This window comes from Polyodon spathula, chromosome 12 (genome assembly GCF_017654505.1).
Source record: "Polyodon spathula isolate WHYD16114869_AA chromosome 12, ASM1765450v1, whole genome shotgun sequence".
Lineage (NCBI taxonomy): Eukaryota > Metazoa > Chordata > Actinopteri > Acipenseriformes > Polyodontidae > Polyodon > Polyodon spathula.
This window is the reverse complement of record NC_054545.1, coordinates 44235413-44248264: the sequence shown is the minus strand read 5'-3', so window position 1 is coordinate 44248264 and position 12852 is coordinate 44235413. Positions and strand designations below refer to the sequence as shown.

At 40.4% G+C, this 12852-nt stretch overlaps 1 protein-coding gene across 1 annotated transcript in view; it reads right to left on the bottom strand.

Moving 5' to 3' along the window:
* LOC121324789 (TANK-binding kinase 1-binding protein 1-like) overlaps positions 1–7717 on the bottom strand; it is a 32948-nt gene extending 25231 nt beyond the window's left edge. Inside the window, 1 exon segment of the mRNA XM_041266965.1 lies at positions 7538–7717. The gene's annotated coding sequence lies outside the window, so the exon portion shown is untranslated.
* Between the last annotated feature and the right edge of the window lie 5135 nt (positions 7718–12852).

Below are 12852 nucleotides of genomic sequence, written 5' to 3'. Positions count from 1 at the left end.
ATAGCAATGTTCTCAGCGCATATCTTATGATAACCCTTATAAAAGTTCCCCACATTAAAAGCCTAGCAATCTGTAATACAGCACGATAAAGCACAGGTAAGCACTGTGAAGAGCAGGGGGTATGGGAAAGCGTGTTCATAAACACGGCAAACCAGGGGATGCTATGGTAAATGTGAATTATAACCACGGGAAAAGCTGATAAAACTGCAAAAATAAGACTAAACAGGCCTGGGGTAAATTCGAATTACAGCAGCACTGTTATAGTTACTGCAAGTGTTGGAAAATACAAGGATGAATGTATGAGAAAGAAATGCATAACTGAGCTGTAATTGATCAATTATATGGTATGATTCAAACTACACAAGTGCGATATCGCACCCCTAGGAGGTAGTGAGAATTCAAGAGCGACATCAGGCTGAGTGTCAGGGCTGATCGGAGGAGCTGGCTGGCACGTCTGAAAGCTGTTAAAAGCCCTGCTATGCCGATGCCAGCCTGCTGGCATTAAACACTGTGACCAGAGAGAGAGAGAGAGAGAGAGAGAGAGAGAGAGAGAGAGAGGCAGGCCACCCACGGGGGCGTATGTCTGTGAACTACAACAGGATTGTCCGGGGTTAACAGGACCTAGTTGTCCGGGATAACAGACTACAAGACGTTACGGGTCCCAGCACGGAAAAAAAAAACGCATTCCATGTTTTTTACTATGTTGCTTGAAACACAGGGAGGAAGGCTATATTTGCATCCTGAGCAATTCGAAAAAAAAAGGCATAATACAACAGCAGTGACGTCAAAAAGTGACACTTCATCTAGAGGAAAATATACTGGAACTGTGACCCATTCGACTCAGAGACCATCACTTTCAATTCAAACACAAAATGCCTCGTTTTCAATCACTCGACAACTCACTCAGTACAGACATGTTCATTAATGATCAACAAAATGAGAATATGTAAAAAAAAAAAAAAAGTTAAAAAAGACGTAAAGCTGGTACACTTTCATCTCTGAGAAACTGGAGAGGAACGAGCAACGAAAACAAGGTAAAGGCAATCATCCAAATAAAGCTGAAGCTAAAGGATAACGACATAGAAAGCCTGTACAGCCCTGAAGCACAAAGTTTAAAAAACACAACTGTACTGCTGAACCTCGTCTTCTTTAATACTAGCATCACAAGGCTATCCATGGATTATACAAAATAAGAGATTAACAGTTTTACATCAATAGCTCATTGGGCACATACATAATGTTATTTACATTTTAAACAGTGAGCAGATTTGTTGATTGTTTCAGTAGCATTGTTCCTTGGAATAACAAAATACTGAGCTCAAGTCATGTGATTTCATAAAAACTCCAGGTGCTCAGAGTTTGGTATTTGAGCTGAGTTAAAATTGTCAAAATGAGTTGATTAAGAATCTGTATAAATAGCCATTAGAAAAGACATGATTTTAATTAACACAAGAACAGTGAAAGACACGACCGTGCCCCGCTTGAGTAATGAAGATCGCCTGGCTGCTGTCGGCATGATTGAAGGAGGCCTGTCTGTGAGAGAAGCTGCCCAGTGAATGAGATGTTCTGCTTCAACAAAATCAGCAGACTAGTCCAGAGAAACTAGGAAACCGGCTCTGTGACGGACAGGCCACATCCTGGAAGGCAGAGGGTCACCACACCGGCCCACCATGTCGTGGTAAGCGTTGTGATGATGTAGGGAGGAAGCTCCTTTAACACAAGAACACCTTTGGTGCAGACTGAGGGCAAACTTACTGCTCAGCAATACATTGACGAAGTCCCTGAGGCAACTGTTTTTCTGTTCCTGCAAGCCAATCTGGAAGTGCTGATTTTCCAGCAGGACAATGCATGACCACACAGTGCTAGGATTACAATTGCACGACTTCAAGAAAACAATGTCGAGGTCTTGCCGTGGCCAGATTTTTCTCCTGACCCGTCGAATAGGAGATCTATGGGACCAAATCGCCAGCGCCATCCACAGGAGACAACCGCGACCAGCCAACCTTCGCCAGCTGGCTGCAGCTGCACAGGAAGAGTGGCTGAACATCCCACAGCAGTCTATCCAGAGGCTGATCAGGTCTCTGCGTCTACGCTGCCAGGATTGTGTTAATGCTCAGGGAGGTCATGCCCAATACCGTAATGTTTTCATTTTGACAGTATGTCATGTTTCATCCAGAAAAAACTAATGATTCTTTGATCTGTATTTTTGTTCTCCTGTTCTGTGATTTTGTTTGCTATCTGTGTTTGTTAAATATTTGATTAAATCCATTAGACCAGAGTGTTGTGTTTCTTTCGTGCATCACTATACTCTACACAAGTCACATTTTCATATTACTCTGCTGAGCTGTGGTATCGGACTTAAATCAAGAGGCATTTTCAACCTAATAAAAAGGTGGGAGGTGGAAAAATCCATTCCATTGTCTTGTTGCTAAACTGAATCAAAGAATTACTGTACAGTGCATCAACACCATGGCAACAGACCAATTCAAAACACATCCAGTGATAATTACTTCCAACACAGCAAGTAGTTTAGGAATGAGTGGGGTACAGACAGCCCAGAAAGTACGGTCACAACTTTAAAGCGAAGTTTTGACAAAACAAAAAAAAAAAGTTTTATTCTACACTGTAGTTAAAGAATGCAACAGCAAACTAGAAGAGTTACAGGAAAATCTCATTTTAATGCATCAAAAATATCAAACCAAAGTACTGCAGGCTTTACAAGTGTATTTTATTTAAATAACTACTGTGAACAGTCAAGTGTTAGAAGATTTTAACTTGACATTTCTCTCTTCTCGTTGCATGGTAGACACCAGCCCTTATAAAGTCCTGGATGCAGATCAAAGTGAAAACAGAACCAGAAAATACTAAACACAGAACTAGAGAAAAAAAACACCATGAAGCCAGTAACTATTGTCTGTAATTCTTTATATCTCTTAGCAGTCGTTGACACTCACAGCTGCGTGCCAGTCTATCTGCCTGGATAGAAACCAGAAGAGCTTCATTTCTCTAGCACACGAGTCACTTTCACTTTCTCTACACACAGACCAACCCAACGGCAGAGCTGCTCGAGTCTAACCCTGCTAACCTCTCCAACAGCCATGCCCACGCTGAGTCCGGGCATTCGCAGCTCAGTGGAAGACATGTCTGCCTTAATCCTTTCATGCATTCAATATTGAAAATTGTATGCGCTGTATGACTCTCCCAGCGCACCGCATGACTGTGCTTCTATCAGGCAAGCCACTCGGGTGCCTGACTCAAGGAAATTGAGTCCTTTTCTAAAGCGATTGTGTGCACCCGATTCCAGCTAGCAAGTGGTTCACATGCAGGGTGCAGATTAGGGAATCAGTTTCTCAAAAGGGTAGCTTGAATCTTATATGAATGAGGGGCGAGGGAGGGGGAGAGAGGGAGCAAGCGAGGGAGCGAGCGAGGGAGGGAGGGAGGGAGGGAGGGAGCGAGCTGCACCAGTCCTTGAGGACCCACCGAGCAGCTGGCCTGGCCCCCTCTTCAGGCCCGTGAATATCTGGGAAATGTCCCACTCAGCTGAGTCTGACCTAGAAGCAATAGCCAATCCGCCAGACAGAAACCTGAAGGTATTTAAATCCTGTTGGAAATCAATGCGCGCTCCTCACACAAACAAATACGTTTTTTTTTGGTCACCATTTAAACTTTTAAATTATTCACCGCATTACTTGATGTTGTAAAACAGGTCCAAAATAATAACAACATGTATGTATTAATGTTTACTTCTCTTTCTGCGCAGATGAAGAAGGGCTTTTGTCCGAAACGTCCTGACAAATTAATTATTCAAACCTTTTCTGCACATCCAAAAAAATAAAGCATAGTGAAATCATGGCACTGCATAGGTTACTACTGCAAAGCCCACAGAGATATGGCAGGTAAAGCATTTTAAACATTGGAAATCATGATAAACTGTGCTAAAATGGATAGCACAACCATGGGAAATGCATGGGGGAAAAGTACAATATTATAGTACATTTTTAGAAAGGGTTAGCCACACTTATTGTACCGAAAAGGCACTGCTAAATCAAAAACAGCGCTGTGGAAAACTCCGGGGATAATGTCCTGACTTATGACTTTCCTCTCTTTATGCCATCAAACATTGTGACAGGGATTATCAAGGGACGGCATTCTCCGCATAACGCAACAGGGCCTTCAATAAATAAAAAAAGAGCAATCTACCCGGAGAGGAGAGGCCAAGGGGAGAATTGATCGAAGTGAGGGGTAAACTGACACGCCAGTTCTGTGCTCTCTGCAATCACAGCGAACGCTGATTCCCTGGAAAAGTTTAAGTTCTTTGCTGAGGGCGTATCTGTGGATTACATTTCATGTTTTTATTTTGTGTTTTCATTTTACTTTTATTGTTTTGTTTTTACAGGCCTTTTTATTTGATTTGGTTGCAAAGCGCTTTGAGATGGCTTGCTATGAAAAGGCGCTATATTAAAAAAACAAAACGCTCTCTCCTTCCAGGCATGCCTTCAAACTGGGTGGAAGCAGGGATGGAAAGATGTCTCCTATTGCACAGCAGAGTCATCCATTCCAGGTTTTACTACAAGCTTGATTTGTCACAGAGTATAGGTAACAAGCTCAGGTGTGTGTCTTAATAAACATAATAAAAAAACAGGAATGGATCACACTGCTATGCAGCAGGAGTCTTCTTTCCATCCCTGATCAATATTTTATAACCAGGGATTTGCAAATAAACCAAAAGCTGATGTGTGCATTAGCGGGCGGTGTGACATTTTTTTAAAGAAATTTACAGAACACGCTGCTGGTATGATGAATAAATGCATTGACAGCACATATTATAATTGTTTGCCTGCTGTTCTTGAAAGAACAAAAGATTGTTAAATGGTATTTTAGTAGGAATAAAAAAGACTGCTGACTCGTTCTGTGCCATCGTCATCACAACTCATGTACGTCAACAGAGAGGTGTGTTTCTGTCTTGGTTATTTTTAGTCTCAGTTCAGAGAATTTTTATAAACCACAAAAACGAAACTAAACGAAACTAAAACCCTGATATAGTCTGGCAAAGCAGTGAAGCCAGACAGCCTGGTTTAAAGAACATTGCAGCTGAGGAATGAAAAGCCTACCTCTCCACATTCCTGATTCACAATGAAAACATACTGGTGCCCACACTTAAACATCCCCCACACACACACACACACACACACTACTGCTGAAGCTATAACAACAGACCTTTAAAACCCTTCTATCCAGCCTGATCTCTTATCAGCGCTAAAGGCTGGGCATTCAGCACGCACTTTGTTTTCAAGCCCGACCACGGCAGACGCAGTATAAAGGACGTACTGCAGCAAATCCAGGGCAGGTCACTCCTCAATCAGACCAGGAAGTGGACACTGACAACAGGGCGCCGCACTGAATCAAAAATAAGGGAACACACAACTAGACAGGCTCCCAGTTCGGACTGGAGCCCGAATTCTCTGGTCCGACTTCATTCCTCGGGCTGGCCTGAATTCTGAGGACTGAATCTGGGCTGGGAGGAAATGACATCACTAAACGGCACTTGAGACTCACTGCTCCCGTTCAGGACTGGGAGACCGACTTCGCGATCTGGATCGGGTCTTTCTTTTTTGGTGGACTCCTTTACTGTTTCTGTGATCTGCGGCTGGGATGGAAATTAGATCAACACGGCATCAATCTTTTTGTTGATGTGCGTGGCATATATATATATATATATATATATATATATATATATATATATATATATATATCAACTATCCTGCATAACATTGTTACTAGGGTTTGAACCCTGACCTGGTTTTACAATGATATAATTTAGACTCGTCGCCTTTAAGACATATATAAATTTGTTCTATGTTCCCTGACTAATACTTGGCTAAACGAACAAGGGATATTAGTAAAAACCGATAATCGGCGAAAATCATTTTGGACCTTAGCCGTTTTAACGCACACTTAGCCTCACGAATAAACCGGAGTCTTGCGACGAACTTGGACTACGATATAAGCCTGTAGAACGGGCTGATGCGACTGAGGCTGGAAGAAGGCAGAACATGACTGTCTCATGGCATGGATGTTGCTAATGTAGCAGAACCTAGTCAGTGAACAGTTATGGTCTACTCACTGGGACAACTCACTGGACAACAGCCCGAGATCGTTTAATAGAAGGGCATCGCATTAGCGAGAGTGCTTGCAGGTCGCTAGTCAGGGGCAGGTTGTACATATCAACGGACACCTTTAGAAGTAAAAGAGGAGGCATCGTTTAGAGGCTGAACTGGAAAGATGAGGGACGGAGGGAGGGGGTACACGTGGGTTACAGCATGAGAACACAGCGGCACCATTCCAAGGGTTATCCATAAGCCGTGAGACTCCAACTGACTGAACGCACACAACCAATAATAATAATAATAATAATAAAATAATAATAATAATAATAATAACAAGATCAAACGGTTAATAGCCCGTGTTGTTATGTTCCACTCCTAATCAGTGGGTTATAAATTACTGAAAGCCTGGGTGATAACCCGATCACGTTGCATCACACACCAACACAACGCGAAATCTGGTTTTAGTAAACTGTTTAAAACAATGTGTAGTTTGATTGATTATTAACACGTAACACAAAGCAAGGCTTTTTTTTTTTTTTTTTTTTTTTAAAGAATCGTCACTTAGATTTAAAAAAACAGATGCATAAAGCATGCAAACATTATTAAAAGCACGTTAATTTTATTTTCTTCGCGAGAGAGAGCTATCTAATCATATATATATATATATATATATATTATCTATATATTATATATATATACTATTATTATATAATTGCCGAATGTATATATATCGTAAAGGGAACATAATTCTATATGCCAAAATACCTCATACTCAGTCTTTGCCAGATGTAGTATATGCTTCAGGGTCAAACATAATATGGTTTTTTGGGTGTAGTATAAAAAAGAACAGTCTGACTTCTTATATGATTTTAATTTTAAAAAGGGGTCTGTTTAATTCAGCTGAAGTATCTTTTTGTGTGTGCTTGTGGGGGCGTCGGGAGGCACGGAAACGCCTGAGCTGCGGACTCCGTGTTGTGTCGGCGGTGGTCGGGAATAACGCCCACTTCCCCTGAAAATGGGCACTCTGCCTCGCTCCAGAAATTGAAAGCTTTTAAACGGGCAATTGCGTGTTAAAATCCCCCTGCTGCCGCTGCCCTGTCGATGCACTGCTGAAAACAGAAAATACACAGCAAAGTATTGCACGCTTCCGTACTAACTCCACTGAATACCACTCGACCTGATGTGTCAAATCCATACTAATCAGGGAAAACATGGCTGTGTGCGGTACACTACACCTTTTCTTCATTTTTTAATTTTATTTTTTAAGAACCCCGTGCTTTATGTTCCCAGGTTATAGAGCAGAATACCCCCACTAGCCCTAGCAAGAATGAAACAAGCGGGCTTGTCGTTAAACGGGCTCCGGAGCATTTGTTTCGTGTTTACTGATTAAATGAACGCACAAAGAGCCAAACCAGGAAGCCCACACTCACGTCTTTGCTGCGGCGGCGGCGGCGTCCTCACACCCTGCACACGAATCCTGCACCTCAGTCAAATGCGCTTCCTCGCAAACTCAGCTGTGCGGGAAATCATCATCTTTCTTTCTTTCTTTTTTCCTGTAGGGCAGTTTGACAGTTCAGTTCTGACTGCGAGATCACAAGGTATCACGTCGCGGGGCGTGGAATTAACAACATAGCCCGGGGGGTGGGGGTGCAGCGGCGCCGTGCGATATTACCATACAGAACATATACAGTCACACTGTCACCCCCATTACAGCAATATGCAAAACACAACACACAGCGACATTATTGTATATGGGTTTTTTTTTATGTATTTATTTTTGTGACAAAGAAATAGATTGTTCTGTTTACGCAGTCATTCATAGTGAAAGCAAATATAGCCCATGTCATTATCATATATATTATATATTAGATAGTTAGATAGAGAGAGAGATAAAAACTTTATTTAACAATTAAATAGAATACACACAATCAATATTTATAAAACAGATATTATCATGAAATCAATTCAGATCCACCCAAGGTGAACAAAACAATACATAAAATATTGTGGACACATAACAATTCACATCACAGATACTCCTCCAGATCACCATCCTTAACAGCACACAACACACTGTCTACACACCAGGCTTCCTCAAACACTGCTCTATTATGCATTGCTTTATAGAAATTAAAATCCAGTCTAACCTCTGTTAATACAAGCATTCTAAAAATGACAAAAGGATCAGTATTTAAAATGTCATTCATTTTGTTTTTCCTGCTCTTTAAAATTGCTAATTTGGCCTGTCCAATAATAAAATTCACCAGCTGGATTGAGTACTTTCTCTTTTTACAATATGTAAAACCAAAAATAAAAACCACCTCAGAGAACACAAAACCCAACCCAGTAAGCAATTCCGTCAGAGCAGCAAACAAAGGGTTCAATCTGGTGCAGAACACAAAGCAATGGTAAACAGTCTCCCTCTGTGAGCAAAATGGACAGGAATCCTTCAGCTCGGGGTTTATGATGCTCACAGAGGAATTAACGGCAATAATAGTGTGTAAGATCCTCCACTGCAGATCCCCCGATCTTTTTGGCAGTGGTGGCTTATACAGGGTTCCCCAAGCTGGCACTATCTGTTTCGCCACAACAAAATATCTAAATTTATATATACATATACATATATATATATATATATATATATATATATATATATATATATATATATATATATATATATATAATATATATATTTGTCTCAATCATAACATATTAGTAAAATCAACTACGATTTGTATCTATCGATCTAGCATCTAAAAAATTTTCCCAAATGAATTTTACCAATAAAACCGAAAAGGTTCCCAAGGGAAAAAAGTGTAGACATCTGTCTATCTAGTGATATATACACTATATATATATATATATATATATATATATATATATATGGTGTGTGGGTGTATACTTCTTCTTTCAAAAGTTATATATATATATATCTATATATATATATATATATATATATATATATTATATATATATATATATTATCTCATGTCACAGAGTACAGGGGAGCGCCCGAGGAAATGACTTTTACTGAAAAGAAGAAAAAAAGAAGATCACTAACTATCATAGGACAACATAGGACTAAGTTGGAACCTGATTCTCGACAAACGACAATAAGTGTGTAGACAATCATCTGTTACACGCACACGCACACACACTCATACACACACACATACGCACACACACACTTCTTCCTGCTAGCAATGCTACTACTAATGTGTGTGACTGGGCTGAGTTTTTTTTTATACTCGTTTCCATTTATTCACCAGTAACAGTCCAGCCAGTTACTGCACTTGGTACTATAGATACAGTCGAAGCCAGCCGCAGCGGTGCTTTCAGGCAATGACAAAGTTAACGAAAGCTGATTGAACACAAAGCCACTTTTTCAGAAGCAGTGTCTTGAAAACTGATTCCAGAAGACAGGGTGATCCAGTCTGAGGTGTCTGTATCAAAGATCAAGTCTCCCCCGGTGTGTCCTGCATTAATCTGAAACCTCGTCCCTTGAAACCGTTCCAAGCCACAAAGCGGCTTCGTGTTCCCTCAGCTTCATGATGATTTGGAGTAAACACCCCCCATTAGGGATCCCCTTGCTTTGGGTGACCATTTCATTGAAATTGACAAGATTTACATTTTTATTTAAAAATTAAATTTCTGAATGCAATTCATTTACAATTATCAGCTTATATAAGTAGGGGAGACCGGGGCTGGTTGTGACAGTGCTCAGCTATGAAACCAGATGGCGCATGCAGGTGATACTGACACTGAAATGCATGTTCTACTGTCTGGAAGTCAACCATCTTGTAATTTGAGATCAATTCCATCTAACATAAAGGTTCGCGAATATTTCTTTTTTTTTCATACCCAAAGTAAAAAATGCTTATCTTGTTATTTGTTATAACTCTTAGTAGTATTGGAGTTTGTTTGAATTGGTGGCCATGTTAAATAGAACGATACTGGATATCTTTTGGTGTAAAAACAAAACCAGTAGGTTCTCCCAGTAGTACTGAGAATTCAATTATCATGTAAAGTCTGGCTGGGGCAGGTTGTCACATAGTTTTGGGGGTTGGTTGTCACGTGTAAATCCTATAGGAAGAAGTCTTATAGTTTTTCTTTCTACTTTTTTACACCAAAATGTGGGCTATGTCACTGTGTAATGCTTATTTAAATTATTTACTGTTTGTCCTCTGGTTCTGTGGAGGCTGTGCTATTATTTTGTAGCATGGGTCAACATTTCACATAAAAAGTAAAAATACAACATTTTCTGTCATTGTACACAGTAGAAACTTTTTTTTTTTTTTAAACTAAAAATGTTGCATTATTGTGTAGTGTAAAACAAGAACATAGGCTGTGACAACCAACCCCAGTATGGGGCAGGGAGTCACAGGTGACCGGCGCATTTTCAACCATCTAAATATTATATTTGAAATAAAGTTATGCTGAAATTAAAAAAAAAAAAAAAAAAAAAAAAACATAAATTTGTTTTCTTCTTAATAAGATTGTTTCTTCAATGTAACGAGGAACAGAACGTCGCAGCATGTCTAAACTCTTTTGATTATGTTGTATAATCATTTTTCACACTGTGACAACCAGCCCCCGGTCTGGTCACAATAAGTTGTTTTAGAGTTACCCAAGGCCCGTTAATTTTTATACGTGTTGATGCAAGCAATCCTGATAATCATCGAACAAACTGTTTTGTGACGATTATTAGTTCCCCGTATAGTCAAACGAGTAACGCTGAAAAAAACTGACCATGGCATGTCCGTAACTAAAGTGATTGTGTTATATTAAAAAGTACCACCCCCCACCCCTGTATATTAAACAGAATCCCTCCCTCCCTTTTCCCTCTCTAGTGTGTCATGTTCACTGTTTGTCCCTCAGGTTATGACAGGTCTCCATGTATTGACCACCCAGTCTGGCTGTGCGTTTGTCTTCCCCCAGAAGAATTAACAGCTTCTGGGTGTAGTGCATTTTGGGGAAATTCTTGGATTAAATCGCCAAATTTGGAGACAAAATTTCTCCTCATCGGATTACACTGCTCCACCAAAATACTTTAAAACAAGTGGAAAGAACGGGGGAGTTTATATAGCCCCAGTCTGCTGAATAATAGTCTGGCGTGGTCATCACATTGTCCAGCCTCGCTGAGCTTGGTATCTAGGTGCAGGTGTTACTGCTGGTTTGACAATAAATAAAAAGATGCTTGGGGCAGAACGCTGCCACTGCAGCTCAGCCCTAATGCGACACCCTGCACTGAAACAGGGAGCCCAGTTCTGCAGCATGCGTGTCAGCTGAACAGGTTGGAGAGGTTAGTTTGTAAAGACCTGTGAGGAGGAGCTTAAATCACACTGAGCTGCCATTCACAGTAATATTAACTTGGAGGCAGGGCAATAACTCTGCTTCAATAAAAAGGGGCTTAGGTGTAGAAAGACAGACCAGCTGAGAGAATTCAAATACTGAGATTAAGATTTAAAATCAGCCTACCCTTAACTGGAAGAATGCAGTAGTTTGACACTGGTCAATCTTTCTGCACCTATGCCCATAAATTCACCATTCAGATAATAATCTCATTTCTATACTGAGCATCAAAAGAAATTTATTATTAGAACACATTTATTTTCGAAAAAAAAAATTAAGGTCTACAAATTGACATTGACTAAATGTTTTTGGTTTCTTTTTAATCACTTGATCATTCATCCTTCACCACGACACGCTCGAGTGACTGTGACTGAAGCACATGCACTTAATCACCTAATTAGTGAGACAGTTGATTGGATATGGAGTGATTTCAGCTGTTGAATTGCAAGCAATAAAGAAAATCACAGAAAAAACAGTATGGCACATCTATCAAGAGAGCAGCGCCTTCGATCGGCATGTTGGGGGTGGACTGGGGCAGCGTGCTGTGCCTCGCCGTCTTGGGTGCTCATATCCAGCAATTTCACACCTGGCGAGACAGTATAACCAGACACACACTGTCAATGACACGCCCCGACCAAGTCACGACACCTGCCCGAGATGGACAGATCATTCTGCAGCATCTTCGTGATGTCAATTGTTAATCAGCACAATGAAAAGTCACTGCACCTGCTCTAAAACAATTTGTCATTTTTCGATCACATCTAGTGAATTTTATCCAACTATAAAAGTGGTAAGTTGATTTTGATGCTCGTGTGTGTGTGTGTGTATATATACAATTTTTTTTAAGACAAAACTGGGGTTAGTTACTACAGTGTTTCAGATGCAGTATCAGGTCATTTTAAACCCAAGGAGAGGAACAGGAAAGCTGTAGGTCATTCTAGTGGGGGGTGGGGTCAGGATGGAGGGGGAGAGAGATTATTCTTATAAGGATTAGAGCCATGTTTCATTAGCTCTTTGAAACTAATCACAATTTCAGATGCTTTCATTAAATCAAGAGGCCTCCTTGGGATGTACTCTCAAACTGACATTTACATTGCACCCTGAGCCAGAGGGTATAAGAGCGACCAATCGAAGTGGTACCGGCGCAGTAGACGAGTTAAAAAAAAAAAAAAACAACCACAACGCCTCTTCTCGTTTACTAGACCCTTAAACCCCATTTGCAGATCTAGCAGTAGTAGATTATTAATGCATAGTTCTCTGGTACAACCAACACGTGACACAGCATGCTTGGCTGCTACAGCATTACACAAAAATAAAACATTCCACTTCATTTTAAGTTTTTAAGCCAAACATTACTTACAAGCGAGTCTTTATTGTAACAAAGACCCATTAG